Source organism: Lampetra planeri, chromosome 44 (assembly GCF_965212315.1).
Source record: "Lampetra planeri chromosome 44, kcLamPlan1.2.h2, whole genome shotgun sequence".
Taxonomy (NCBI): domain Eukaryota; kingdom Metazoa; phylum Chordata; class Hyperoartia; order Petromyzontiformes; family Petromyzontidae; genus Lampetra; species Lampetra planeri.
Genome location: NC_136150.1, coordinates 3,111,554 through 3,124,561, shown reverse-complemented (window position 1 = coordinate 3,124,561; position 13,008 = coordinate 3,111,554).

The window sequence follows — 13,008 nt, the reverse complement described above, 5'->3', positions numbered from 1 at the left end:
TTCCTGACAGCGCTTACGAATTAACATTATTTTGTTTAAAACCGCGCTTTTGTTTTTGCTGACATTTACGTCCTGTGACCACCTCCCGCGTGGAGATGGAGCCGGGAGAGATTTAGAGAGGTGGGTGGAGTGCCGAATTACTGCCCCCGTGTTTATTGTTGATGCTGCTCCTCTACAAACGTTGCCCGAGGCATCGACGTTGGTGGGATGAGATTAGGGCCAATTAGTTTGCGAGTTCACATTAACGGGATTACATGTCGCTGTGTCCACGGGCTCTTTGTGTATAAGATGCAAACACATTCTAGCAACCCACCAACTCACTCGAACCACTAATTCACCCACCCAACCAGCCACTCATCCACGCACGCACCCACGCACGCACCCACTCACTCACTCACCCACCCACCCAGCCACTCACTCGACCCACTCACCCACCCAACCACCCACTCACCCACCCAGTCACCCACCCACTCACTCACCCACCCACCCAACCACCCACTCACTCACTCACCCACCCACCCACTCATTCACTCCCTCCCTCACTCACCCACACATTCACTCACCCACTCACCCACCCAACCATTCGTCCACCCACTCACCCACCCACCCACTCACCCACTCACTCACTCACTCACCCACCCACCCACCCAACCACCCACTCACTCGTCCACCCACTCACCAATTCACTCACTCACTCATCCACTCATAACCCACACTCGAATGTCCTCTATTTACTCGGGAAAAGTTCGCCGATACCCAAGGCTCGTTTTGGGTAAGGTCCTGCCACGTTGGGAAGTTTGTCCAGGAATTAAATTCACGAGTTTGTGTTTTATTTTTTTTATTTTTGCCCATTTGCGAAGCGCAATTCTCAATGGCACATGACGTCAAGCGGCCAGCAACAATCAGCACTGTCTACGAGTGTAACACGTTTTCCTGAATTGGGCAAGGTTCACAATCAGAATCTTTAGTCATCTCAGGAGCAATCCGATGAAGTTCTTTTTCACGGATATCCGGTAGAAAGTCACAACCACGAACAATAACAACAATTGGTCGGTATAAGAGCGAGGGAAAGAGACAATGGGAGGGGAATTCCAAAGTGGAGTGGTGAACTGGTAAGCAGCAGAATGTGAAGCCTTGTGACTTGCAGTGTGGTGGGTGGGTGAGGGAGTACGGTGGTGGGTGAGTGGGTTCATGAGCTCGTGTGTGGGGGAGTGAGTTGGTGGGTGAGTGGGTGAGTGGGTGAATGGATGAGTGGATGTGTGGGTGGGTGAGTGAGTTGGTGGGTGATTAAGTGGGTGAATGGGTGAGTGGATGTGTGGGTGGGTGAGTGAGATGGTGGGTGAGTGAGTGGGTTACTGGGTGAGTGGATGTGTGGGTGGGTGAGATAGATGGTGGGTGAGTGGGTTAATGAGCTAGTGTGCGGGGGGGGGGGGGGGTGAGTGTGTCTGGGAGTAAGTTGGTGGGTGATTGAGTGGGTGAATGGGTGAGTGGGTGAATGAGTGTGTATGGGAGTGAGTTGGTGGGTGAGTGGGTGAATGGGTGAGTGGGTGAATGAGTGTGTATGGGAGTGAGTTGGTGGGTGAGTGAGTGGGTGAAAGGGTGAGTGGGTGAATGAGTGTGTATGGGAATGAGTTGGTGGGTGAGTGAGCGAGTGAATGGTTGAGTGGGGGAATGAGTGTGTATGGGAGTGAGTTGGTGGGTGATTGAGTGAATGGGTGAGTGGGTGAATGAGTGAGTATGGGAGTGAGTTGGTGGGTGAGTGAGCGGATGAATGGTTGAGTGGGTGAATGAGTGAGTGGGTGAATGAGTGAGTGGCTGAGTGAGTGGGTGCATGGATGAATGGTTGAGTGAGTTGGTGGGTGAGTGGGTGAGTGAGTTGGTGGGTGAGTGAGTGGGTGAATGGGTGAGTGCGAGTGAGTTGTGATGCGAACTCTGGTGGTCATCCTCACAGCAGGGGGCCTCTTGGCTGCTCGCCATCGAACACAGACGGCGGTCACCGCATCGCGTGGCGCTTTCAGATGCGCTTCTGCGGCCGTCTGGAACGCTCTTCCTTCCGATATTAGGAAGTCACTGGGAGCTACGCACTTTGAAATCATCGAGTCTGACAAACTCATTTCTTTAGAACTGCTTTTTGTGTTTAGCTTGTTGTCCTTACCCCGACACTTCCGATTAGCACGGGTTGGCTACGTGGGGTGCGAAAAAAGTTCAACATACATTTACATATATGAGATATGTTCAGCAAACATTACATACAACACACCGAAACTCACCGTGAAACTCACCCTGCGGCGCGAAACCAACTCACCCACGCCCACCCGCATACACACGTGAAATAATATCAGCACACGTTACATGAATAATTTTAACACACACACACACATGAAGAATGTCAACACACACACACACATGAAGAATGTCAACACACACACACACACATGAATAATTTTAACACACACACACACATGAAGAATGTCAACACACACACACACATGAAGAATGTCAACACACACACACACACATGAATAATTTTAACACACACACACACATGAATAATTTTAACACACACACACACATGAAGAATGTCAACACACACACACACACATGAATAATTTTAACACACACACACACATGAAGAATGTCAACACACACACACACACATGAATAATTTTAACACACACACACACATGAAGAATGTCAACACACACACACACATTAAAAAAGTTCAACACACACAAATGAAGAATGTCAACACACACACACGAAATAAGTTCAACACAATTTACATGAAAGCAGTTCAACACGCACACACATAAAGAATGCCCCCCTTAACCAGTATATACAAGGTCGGGTCTCTTGGGACTTCTCTTGATACAGTAATCGTGCTGTGACGGTTCCACCTGAAGACGGAAGCTTGTGTTGCCTCCGAAACGTCGTGATTTATTATTTAATTTCAATTTTTATTTTACCCACGTGACTTTTACCGAAAAAAAGAGTATGAATCCTTGTAGTCACGAAAGCTTCAAATCTACAATGTAACGTGTGTTGATAGGCGCTCGCCTAACCACCGCGCGCGTGTCACCGCCCAGACCGCCAAGAGGCGCCGGACGCTGAACGCGCACGCGGCCGCCGGTCGGAGGTGGCCCCGTCCAGAGTGGGGGGCCCGGGGGGCCCGGGTGGCCCTTGGGGGCCCCCCCCGGGAGAGAAGGAGAGCTGGTACCGCAGCCGGAGGCCCCGCACATCCTTCAAGAAGTCGCAGGTGCTCGCGCGCGTGCCCGTGTGCCCGCGTGCGCGTAAAAAAAAAAAATCTTCTTGGTTCTTTCGGTAAAGTCACGTAGAATTGAAATAATAAAATAATAAAAATAAAACATAATAAAATCATTCTCACGACGTTTCGGCCACAACGCAAGTAGCGGTCCTCAGGTGGAGAACAGGTCTGTCGAGGAAACAGAATCTGACAGATCTGTTCTCCACCTGAGGACGGCTACTTGCGTTGTGCCCGAAACGTCGGGGAGACAAAGGCGGCCGGGCGTGGTGCTGGCCAGCCACCCACTCGTGTGCCGTGCCGGCCTTCATAGGTGCTGCTCGATAACAGCACTTGCCCCAACAGTCTGTTGAGGCTGTACGGGGGATCTTTGTCTTTGCGTGTCTCTGTGTGTACGTGTGTGATTGTGGCTCTGTGTGTGTGTCTCTATGTGTGTGTGTGACTGTGTCTCTGTGTATCTCTATGTGTGTGTCTCTATGTGTGTGTGCCTGTGTGTGTGTGACTGTACCATCGGACACTCCACCCCCACAACTCTCAATCGGTGATGGGGCAGTTGTGGAGAGTTTCCCATACCTGGGCAGTGTGCTTATGACCGGCTCCAGTTTAACAGCAGAGGTCTCACTCCGAATCAGTCGAGCGGCAATATCTTTTCATCGGTTGCGAAACGCTGCTGTGTGGAAGCTACCTGGTCTGTCGCTCCGCACGAAGCTTCAGGTCTTCTCGGCCACAGTCATTCCCACCCTTATCTACGCTTGCGAAACGTGGACGCCCCTAATAGAGCATCTTCCCCGATTAGAAACATTTAGGCTGGCCTGCCTACGATCCATCATGGGTTTAACCAGGCTGGATTGTGTGAGGAGCTCACAAATCCTTGAAAGATCTGGGCAAAGTCCCATCGGTGAGCTCCTCCGGCAGGCAAGGCTGCGTTGGCTGGGTCATGTAGCCCGCATGCCCAGCCACCGCATGCCCAAGCAGCTTTTGTTCGGCCGGATCGAGTGGGCTAAACGGGCGCGTTGCATGGGCTAGAGAAGATATGGAGTGATGTGGTACAGGAGGACGTGGAGCTGAGTGGACTTGCCGATGACTGGTACCAGCGGTGTCAAGATCGGCCTCTGTGGAGGAGGCTCGTGAAGGACGCTACTGGGCAGTTGGAGGCAGTCGCCCTCCAACAACAACAGAGGGCGGAGGAGCGACGCTTACAACAACGAGCCGAGCGCCGGGTGGCTAAAGCACAGCAAGTTGGCACAGTAGGGGGCACAGGTGGTGCATCAGCCACTCATCTCGGTCATCTCGGTCAGTCGACCCGTGGCACCTGGGTCTGCCCCGTGACCTCCTGCCAGCGGGCGTTCGACACTTCACGTGGCCTCAAGGTGCACATGGCCTGGCACAAGCGTCGTGGTGACGTCACCGCCACTTAGTGGCGAATGGCGGTTGTTGTTGTGTGTCTGTGTGTGTGTGACTGTGTGTGTGACTGTGTGTGTTTGTGTGTCAGCAGCTGTTGCTGCTGGAGCACGTGTTCCGCGCCGCTCCCTACCCGGGAATCGAACTCGCGCAGAGCCTCTCACGCAGAGTCGGCGTGGACGAGGATCGCGTGCTGGTGAGACACGGAGACACGGAGACACGGGGACACAGAGACACGGAGACACGGAGACACAGAGACACACAGACACGGAGACACAGAGACACGGGGACACAGAGACACAGAGACACGGAGACACAGAGACACGGGGACACAGAGACACAGAGACACGGAGACACGGAGACACAGAGACACACAGACACGGAGACACAGAGACACGGGGACACAGAGACACAGAGACACGGAGACACAGAGACACGGGGACACAGAGACACGGAGACACGGAGACACGGAGACACAGAGACACACAGACACGGAGACACAGAGACACGGGGACACAGAGACACGGAGACACAGAGACACACAGACACGGAGACACGGGGACACAGAGACACAGAGACACGGAGACACGGGGACACAGAGACACTCGTGCAGAGTCTCTCACGCAGAGTCGGCGTGGACGAGGATCGCGTGCTGGTGAGACACGGAGACACGGAGACAGAGACACGGAGACACAGACACGGGGACACAGAGACACGGAGACACGGAAACACAGAGACACAGAGACACTCGTGCAGAGTCTCTCACGCAGAGTCGGCGTGGACGAGGATCGCGTGCTGGTGAGACACGGAGACACAGAGACACGGGGACACAGAGACACGGAGACACAGAGACACGGGGACACAGAGACACTCGTGCAGAGTCTCTCACGCAGAGTCGGCGTGGACGAGGATCGCGTGCTGGTGAGACACGGAGACACAGAGACACGGGGACAGAGACACGGAGACACAGACACGGGGACACGGAGACGCGGGGACACAGAGACATGGAGACACGGGAACATAGACACGGAGACACGGAGACACGGGGACAGAGACGCAGAGACACGGGGAGACACAGAGACACGGAGACACGGAGACGACACACGGAGACGCGGGAACACAAAGACAGGAGACACAGAGACACGGAGACACAGCACCATAGAGACACAGAGACACATGTCTGTGTTTTGTCTCTCTCTGGTTGTGTGTCTGTGTGTCTCCGTGTCTGTGTTTTGTCTCTCTCTCAAATGTAGTTCTACCTGATGACGGTTGCTTGTGTTGCAATCGAAACGTCGTATTCTATTAGTTAATTTATTTTCTTTCTACGTGACTTTACCGAAAGAACCAAAGAGTCATTCCTGCAATCACGAAAGCTTCAAATCAAGTTTGAACACAGTGGGATACAGTGGGATAGAGAGGGACGCTAACACGACTGGTGCTGCTGATGATCAGAATATGAATGTTTATCTCTGGTCTGCAGGAGGAATCCGATGAGCAATGAAGCGTTTTTCGCAGATGTCCAGTCGTGAAGATATTGGTGATGCTGTTGATGATGTTGCTGATGATGATGTTGCTGATGCTCCCAATGATGTTGCTGCTGCTGCTGATAATGATGATGTTGCTGATGCTGATACTGATGATGTTGCTGATGCTGCTGCTGATGATGATGCTGTTGCTGCTGATGATAATGATGATGTTGCTGATGATGATGTTGCTGATGCTCCCAATGATGTTGCTGCTGCTGCTGATAATGATGATGTTGCTGATGCTGATACTGATGATGTTGCTGATGCTGCTGCTGATAATGATGATGTTGCTGATGCTGATACTGATGATGTTGCTGATGCTGCTGCTGATGATGCTGATGATGATGTTGCTGCTGCTGATGATGATGATGTTGCTGCTGCTGATGATGCTGCTGCTGATGCTGCTGCTGATGATGCCGCTGATGCTGTTGATAATGATGATGCTGTTGCTGCTGTGATGCTGCTGATGCTGCTGCTGATGATGCTGCGTGTTCCCATCAGGTTTGGTTTCAGAACCGCAGGGCGCGCATGCGCCGTGCGTACCGCGAATCGCAGCTCCGCGCGGTGGCGACGGCTCTCGCTGGGGGGTCCGCCCCCACCCCGTGACTCACCCACTCACCTGCACACTCACTCACCTGTACACTCACCTGTACACTCACCAGTACACTCACCTGCACACTGACTCATCTGTACACTCACCTGCACACTCACTCACCTGTACACTCACCTGTACACTCACCAGTACACTCACCTGCACACTGACTCATCTGTACACTCACCTGCACACTCACTCACCTGTACACTCACCTGTACACTCACCAGTACACTCACCTGCACACTGACTCACCTGTACACTCACCTACACACTCACCTGTACACTCACCTACACACTCACCTGTACACTCACTCACATGTACACTCACCTACACACTCACCTGCACACTCACCTACACACTCACCTGTACACTCACTCACATGTACACTCACCTACACACTCACCTGCACACTCACCTGTACACTGGCTCACATGTACACTCAAATGTACACTCACCTGTACACTCACCTGCACACTCACCTGCACACTGGCTCACATGTACACTCAAATGTACACTCACCTGTACACTCACCTGCACACTCACCTGCACACTCACCTGCACACTCACTCACATGTACACTCACCTACACACTCACCTGCACACTCACCTACACACTCACCTACACACTCACCTGTAGACTCACTCACATGTACACTCACGTACACACTCAACTGCACACTCACCTGTACACTGGCTCACATGTACACTCAAATGTACACTCACCTGTACACTCACCTGTACACTCACCTGCACACTCACTTGCACACTCACCTGTACACTCACCTACAAACTGACTCACCTGTACACTTACCTGTACACTCACCTACACACTCACCTGTACACTCACCTGTACACTAACTCACATGTACACTCACCTGCACAACGATAAAGATGTCCCGTGTAGCCTGTAACAGACTACTTTTTAATACATGTTTCCTCCTACAACATCAGAGTGCAGCGCCACATTAAATACGCACTACAACGACAATAGTTTAAAGCGATTTGAAGCATGTTTTATTTTGGGGGGGGGCAGAGCTTTGTGACGTCATATTTGAGGGGGGGTCTGACATTTTGTGACGCCATGTGACGAGGGGGGGGGGCAAAATCGTCAAAAATCGCGTGACGTCTTTATGGACGCCCCCCTATATACAGGTACACTCACACACGCGATTGTAAAATTTTAAAAAACTATATATTGTGCACGTGCGCTTGACGTCGTCAGCGCGCGCTTCTAGACAGTTAAGATAGTTACCGTATACAGGAACTCCTCTACTTACGAACACTCGACTTACGAACTTTGAGAGATACGAACACACCTGGTCTGTACGTCCGGTTGTCTGTTCGGACCTCGAGTCGTGAGTTCAACCGCCCCGCGCAATAGATGGCTGTGGTGGCATCTACATCTGCAGAACACGAAGAACCGGTGGCATCTACATCTGCAGGAGAGTTTACAACGTTTATAGCCATTATGAGACCTCCTTTACCAGTGGCAAAATATAGTAATAGGTTTTTACCCTTTTAACTGGTACAAAAACTAACACCTTTATACAAGGGATCATGTTTGCAATAACCACAACACAAGCAGTCAAAATGCAAACAAAAAGAAACAACTCTGATAATGATAATGATATGCACTGTCCTTGAAGTTGATTTGTCCACACCCGAGACAGCTTTTCTTAGAGCCTAGTCTCCATTGGTGTTGGACCAGATGGCGCCAAAAGGCGTACAACTCAAAAACAGCGCACTATCAGAGTATAAAAGTGTCAGTTTTTGTACCAGTTGAAAGGGTAAAAACCTATTACTATATTTTGCTACTGGTAAAGGAAGTCTCATAGTGTAAATGCTTACCCCGAGCTCTCAATACTCTGATAGTGCGCTGTCTTTGAGTTGTACGCCTTTTGGCGTCATCTGGTCCAACACCAATGGAGACTAGGCTCTAAGAAAAGCTGTCTCGGGTGTGGACCCATCAACTTCAAGGACAGTGCATATCATTACCATTATCAGAGTTGTTTCTTTTTGTTTGCATTTTGACTGCTTGTGTTGTGGTTATTGCAAACATGATCCCTTGTATAAAGGTGTCAGTTTTTGTACCAGTTGAAAGGCTAAAAACCCATTACTATTTTAAAGCAATTCCCCGTGTTTAGTGTGCACGCCGTACAACGCGTTTGAAATCGACGGGAGTAAAGTTGGACTTACGAACAGACATCTGGAACATAACGCGTTCGTAAGCAGAGCCCTTGTAGTCACTAAACAAAAGTGGTTGTTGTTGTTGATTAATAAAGACTGCAGTTGTGTAACAGCGACTCACTTCACCGGTATTTACTTCTGTATCGTTACGAGACCGTCCGAAGTGGAACGTGTGTTGGAACTTCTTTCGCACCGTACGTATCCAACCGCGCTAATCGGAGATGCGCGGGGGGAAGGACAAGAAACTAAACACAAGAAGCACTTCTAAGGAAATTAGTTTTCAATCCAGATGTGCAAGTGTACAGCTCCAGTGGCTTCCTTAATGATCACCGTAAACGACTTCATTCGTGAAGCAGCTGTGGTCGGAAACACGTCAGACAATGATCATGTTTTGCTACTGGCAAATGAGGTTCCAATGGTGTAAATGCTTACCCCGAGCTCTCATACTCTGATGGTGCGTTGTCTTTGAGTTGTGCGCCTTTTGGCGTCATCTGGCCCAACAACATGAGACTAGGCTCTAAGAAAAGCTGTCTCGGGTGTGGACCAATCAACTTCAAGGACAATGCATATATTATCAGAGTTGTGTTTTTTGTTTGCATTATGACTGCAGGTATTGTGGTCAATGCAAACATGACTCCTTGTAAAAAAAAGGTGTCAGTTTTGTTGCCAGATAAAACGGTAAAAAACCAGATTTGAAGCTTTCGTGACTGCAAGGATTCATATTCTTAGATTTTTTTCGGTAAAGTCACGTAGGTCAAAAATTTAAATTAATAGAAGTAAAAACGTCGTGATTTTTATTTTACTTTTATTAATTTTAATTTTTTACCTACGCGACTTTACCGAAAAAACCTAAAAATATGGTAAAAAAAACAATGATCAACGTCAGACGTGGTGGGATAGCCTCGGGTCAACGAGAGTGACGTTTAAAGTCACCACCATCAGAGACCCACGCCGTAGCCACCCTCCACCATCGCCGTCTTCACACTCCGTCCCTGCGGATTGAAGTCTCCATGTCCATTCGCCTGCAGCGCGCCGCGGCACTTTTATATTTTCAATCCTAGATTTGAAGCTTTCGTGACTGCAGAAATCCATACTCTTTGGTTCTTTCGGTAAAGTCACGTCGGTAAAATTTAAATAAATCACGACGTTTAGGGCGCAACACAAGCGTCGGTCATCAGGTGGCAAAAGCGTGATTTGACCAGCGAAGGCCCCACTGAGACACGTGGTTCTTTGTGTTGCTGTGGCAGAAGCGACCTGGTGGCGATCACAAATGACGGTGGCTCGTCACGTGGGAATTGTTCAGCAGCCAGACACTCCACTAAACGCGTGATGTCGATTCGAAATGTGGAGGGGAAAACCCAAAGCCAGAGGAGCTGGAGAAAAATCCAAGCGACCACGAGAGGGAGGGGGAGGAGAGAGAGAAGGCGCAAATTCCACATATACAACAGGCGCTAGGTTTGGGATCAAAGCCCACGACCTCCTGTAGACTAGGCGAGGGAGTTAACATCTCGCCACCATGACGCCCTTTCCGTCCCTCCACGTAAAAATACAAATATTCTTGGTTCTTTCGGTAAAGTTACGTAGAAAGAAAATACATTAAATAATAGAATACGACGTTTCGATCGCAACACAAGCAATCGTCATCAGTTAGAAAACAAACCTATAGTGAACTTAGAAATACAACGCGAGACAATACAGAGAGTCGGCATACACAGCAGTCAGCACCTTACCTGGTTGATTACGTTCTGTGTGTCTATGTTGTGTCTCTCTCTGTGTGTCTATGTTTTGTCTCTCTCTGCTTGTGTGTCTGTCTGCGTGTCTATGTGTGTGTCTCTCTGTGTGTCTCTGTGTTGTCCCTGCTTGTGTGTCTGTCTGTGTGTCTCCGTGTTGTGTCTTTCTCTGTGTGTCTCTGTGTGTGTCTCTCTCTGTGTGAGTCTCTCTCTGCTTGTGTGTCTGTCTGTGTGTCTCCGTGTCTGTGTTTTGTTTCTCTCTCAAATGTAGTAATCTTTGGAAGAACGTTAATCAACCAGGTAGGGTGTTGACTGTTGTGTTATCCGACTCTGTGTGTTGTATTGCATTATATTTCTAAGTTCACCAGGTTTGTTTTCTACCCGATGACAGTTGCTTGCGTTGCAATCGAAACGTCGTATTCTATTATTTAATTTAATTTCTTTCTACGTGACTTTACCGAAAGAACCAAAGAGTAATTCCTGCAGTCACGAAAGCTTCAAATCAAGTTTAATACAAGTTCATTTACACATCCCCATCACCGACACGGCTTTCTTGAAAGTGCACACTTTTCAACAGCATCGGTTTTCATCCCACGCATAAAAATACCCTGCACCAGTTTGGACATTTGTTGTCTCATCAGCAGTCGGGCTTGCTTGAGCCAATGCTGATGATGAGCCAGATGTGTTATAGGCAACGGCCCTCTGTGTGAGATATGCGTTCTAGTTCTATGCAAAACACTTTAGTAGATTAACATTAATACAAACAAAAACATTCATGAGCGTCGCTGTGTCAAATATACCAAAATGAAATTGCTTTTTTGCTTTGTTTTACTCGCCACAACGGTGGGAACTTCCACGGATTTCTCGAGGACGTCCCCACGGATTTCTTCTGTCAGAGATGGTGCAGGTGTTGGTGGAGAGGGGGGCCCACGGAGACCCCCTTTGCCCAGAGAGGCCCCGATTATCCCTCATTAATTAACGCGCTAATTAAATGCCCGGCTTAGAGGGCAGATAGGGAGCTCCCAGAGGGAGCCCCCAGCCAGGTTCCGGCACCGGCGACGCGATTACGAGGAGCAATCATAACAAAGACAAAAGATCCACCCTCCCCCCCCCTCCCCGTGTAGCCTTAACAGACTGTTGGGGGCAAGTGCTGTTAAGCGAAGCAGCACCTATGAAGGCCGGCACGGCACACGAGTGGGTGGCTGGCCAGCACCACGCCCGGCCGCCTTTGTCTCCCCAGCGACGATGCATTTTTTTTTTACGCGCAAGCACGCACTCCCCCGGTGGCGATGTTTTTACGCACCGCACCAAGTACTCATTTGAGGCCGAGTCGACCTAGGGGGAGGCCCGGGACCGGTTCAAACAACCGTCACCGGTGGTGTTGGTGGCCGTGAGCGGGAATCGAACTCGGGTCGCCAGGTTTCATGTGCAGCGGAGCGTTAACCGCTGCGCCACCGCTCGCCACATTCATAACACGGCCCTCCAAGCACGTTCTAGATTTGAAGCTTTCGTGACTGCAAGGATTCATATTCTTAGGTTTTTTCGGTAAAGTCACGTAGGTAAAACATTTAAATTAATAAAAGTAAAATAAAAAAAAAAAAATTCACGACGTTTCGGAGGCAACACAAGCTTCCGTCTTCAGGTGGAACCGTCACAGCACGATAGCTGTATCAAGTGATACACCTATCGTGCTGTGACGGTGATACAGCAATCGTGCTGTGACGGTTCCACCTGAAGACGGAAGCTTGTGTTGCCTCCGAAACGTCGTGATTTTTATTTTTTATATTTTACTTTTATTAATTTTAATTTTTTACCTACGTGACTTTACCGAAAAAAACTTTAGAATATGAGTCCAAGCACGTGTCTACCAACGCTGGCTCGAATCGTTATTCTTCTCCGCTTTGCGTCTCTCTCGCGAGCTATGATTTATTCCAGGGTTTCGTTTCTCGGGCCACAAAAAATTTATCTCAGATCGAGACGCTAAATGATGAGTTAAGATATATATATTTCTTTTCAAATGTTTATTTTTACCCAAAGTGCCCACAAATTCGGCGTCGTAAATGTGGAAATATTTCGTGCCCATGATGAGAGAAACCACCGTCACGGCGCGCTTCGTGATCCACCCTCGCCAAAGTCCCCCCCCTCCACTCTCCCCCAGTCATGACTTTGTAATTAAATGTAATTGACTATGGTATAAGCCTACATACATATTTAGGTAGGGGGAAATAATACGCACTGCGCAGATCGTCCCCTTAGCCCTCTTTAGTGGGGGGCTGGGAGGGGGTGGCGAGTCTTTACCAAATAAA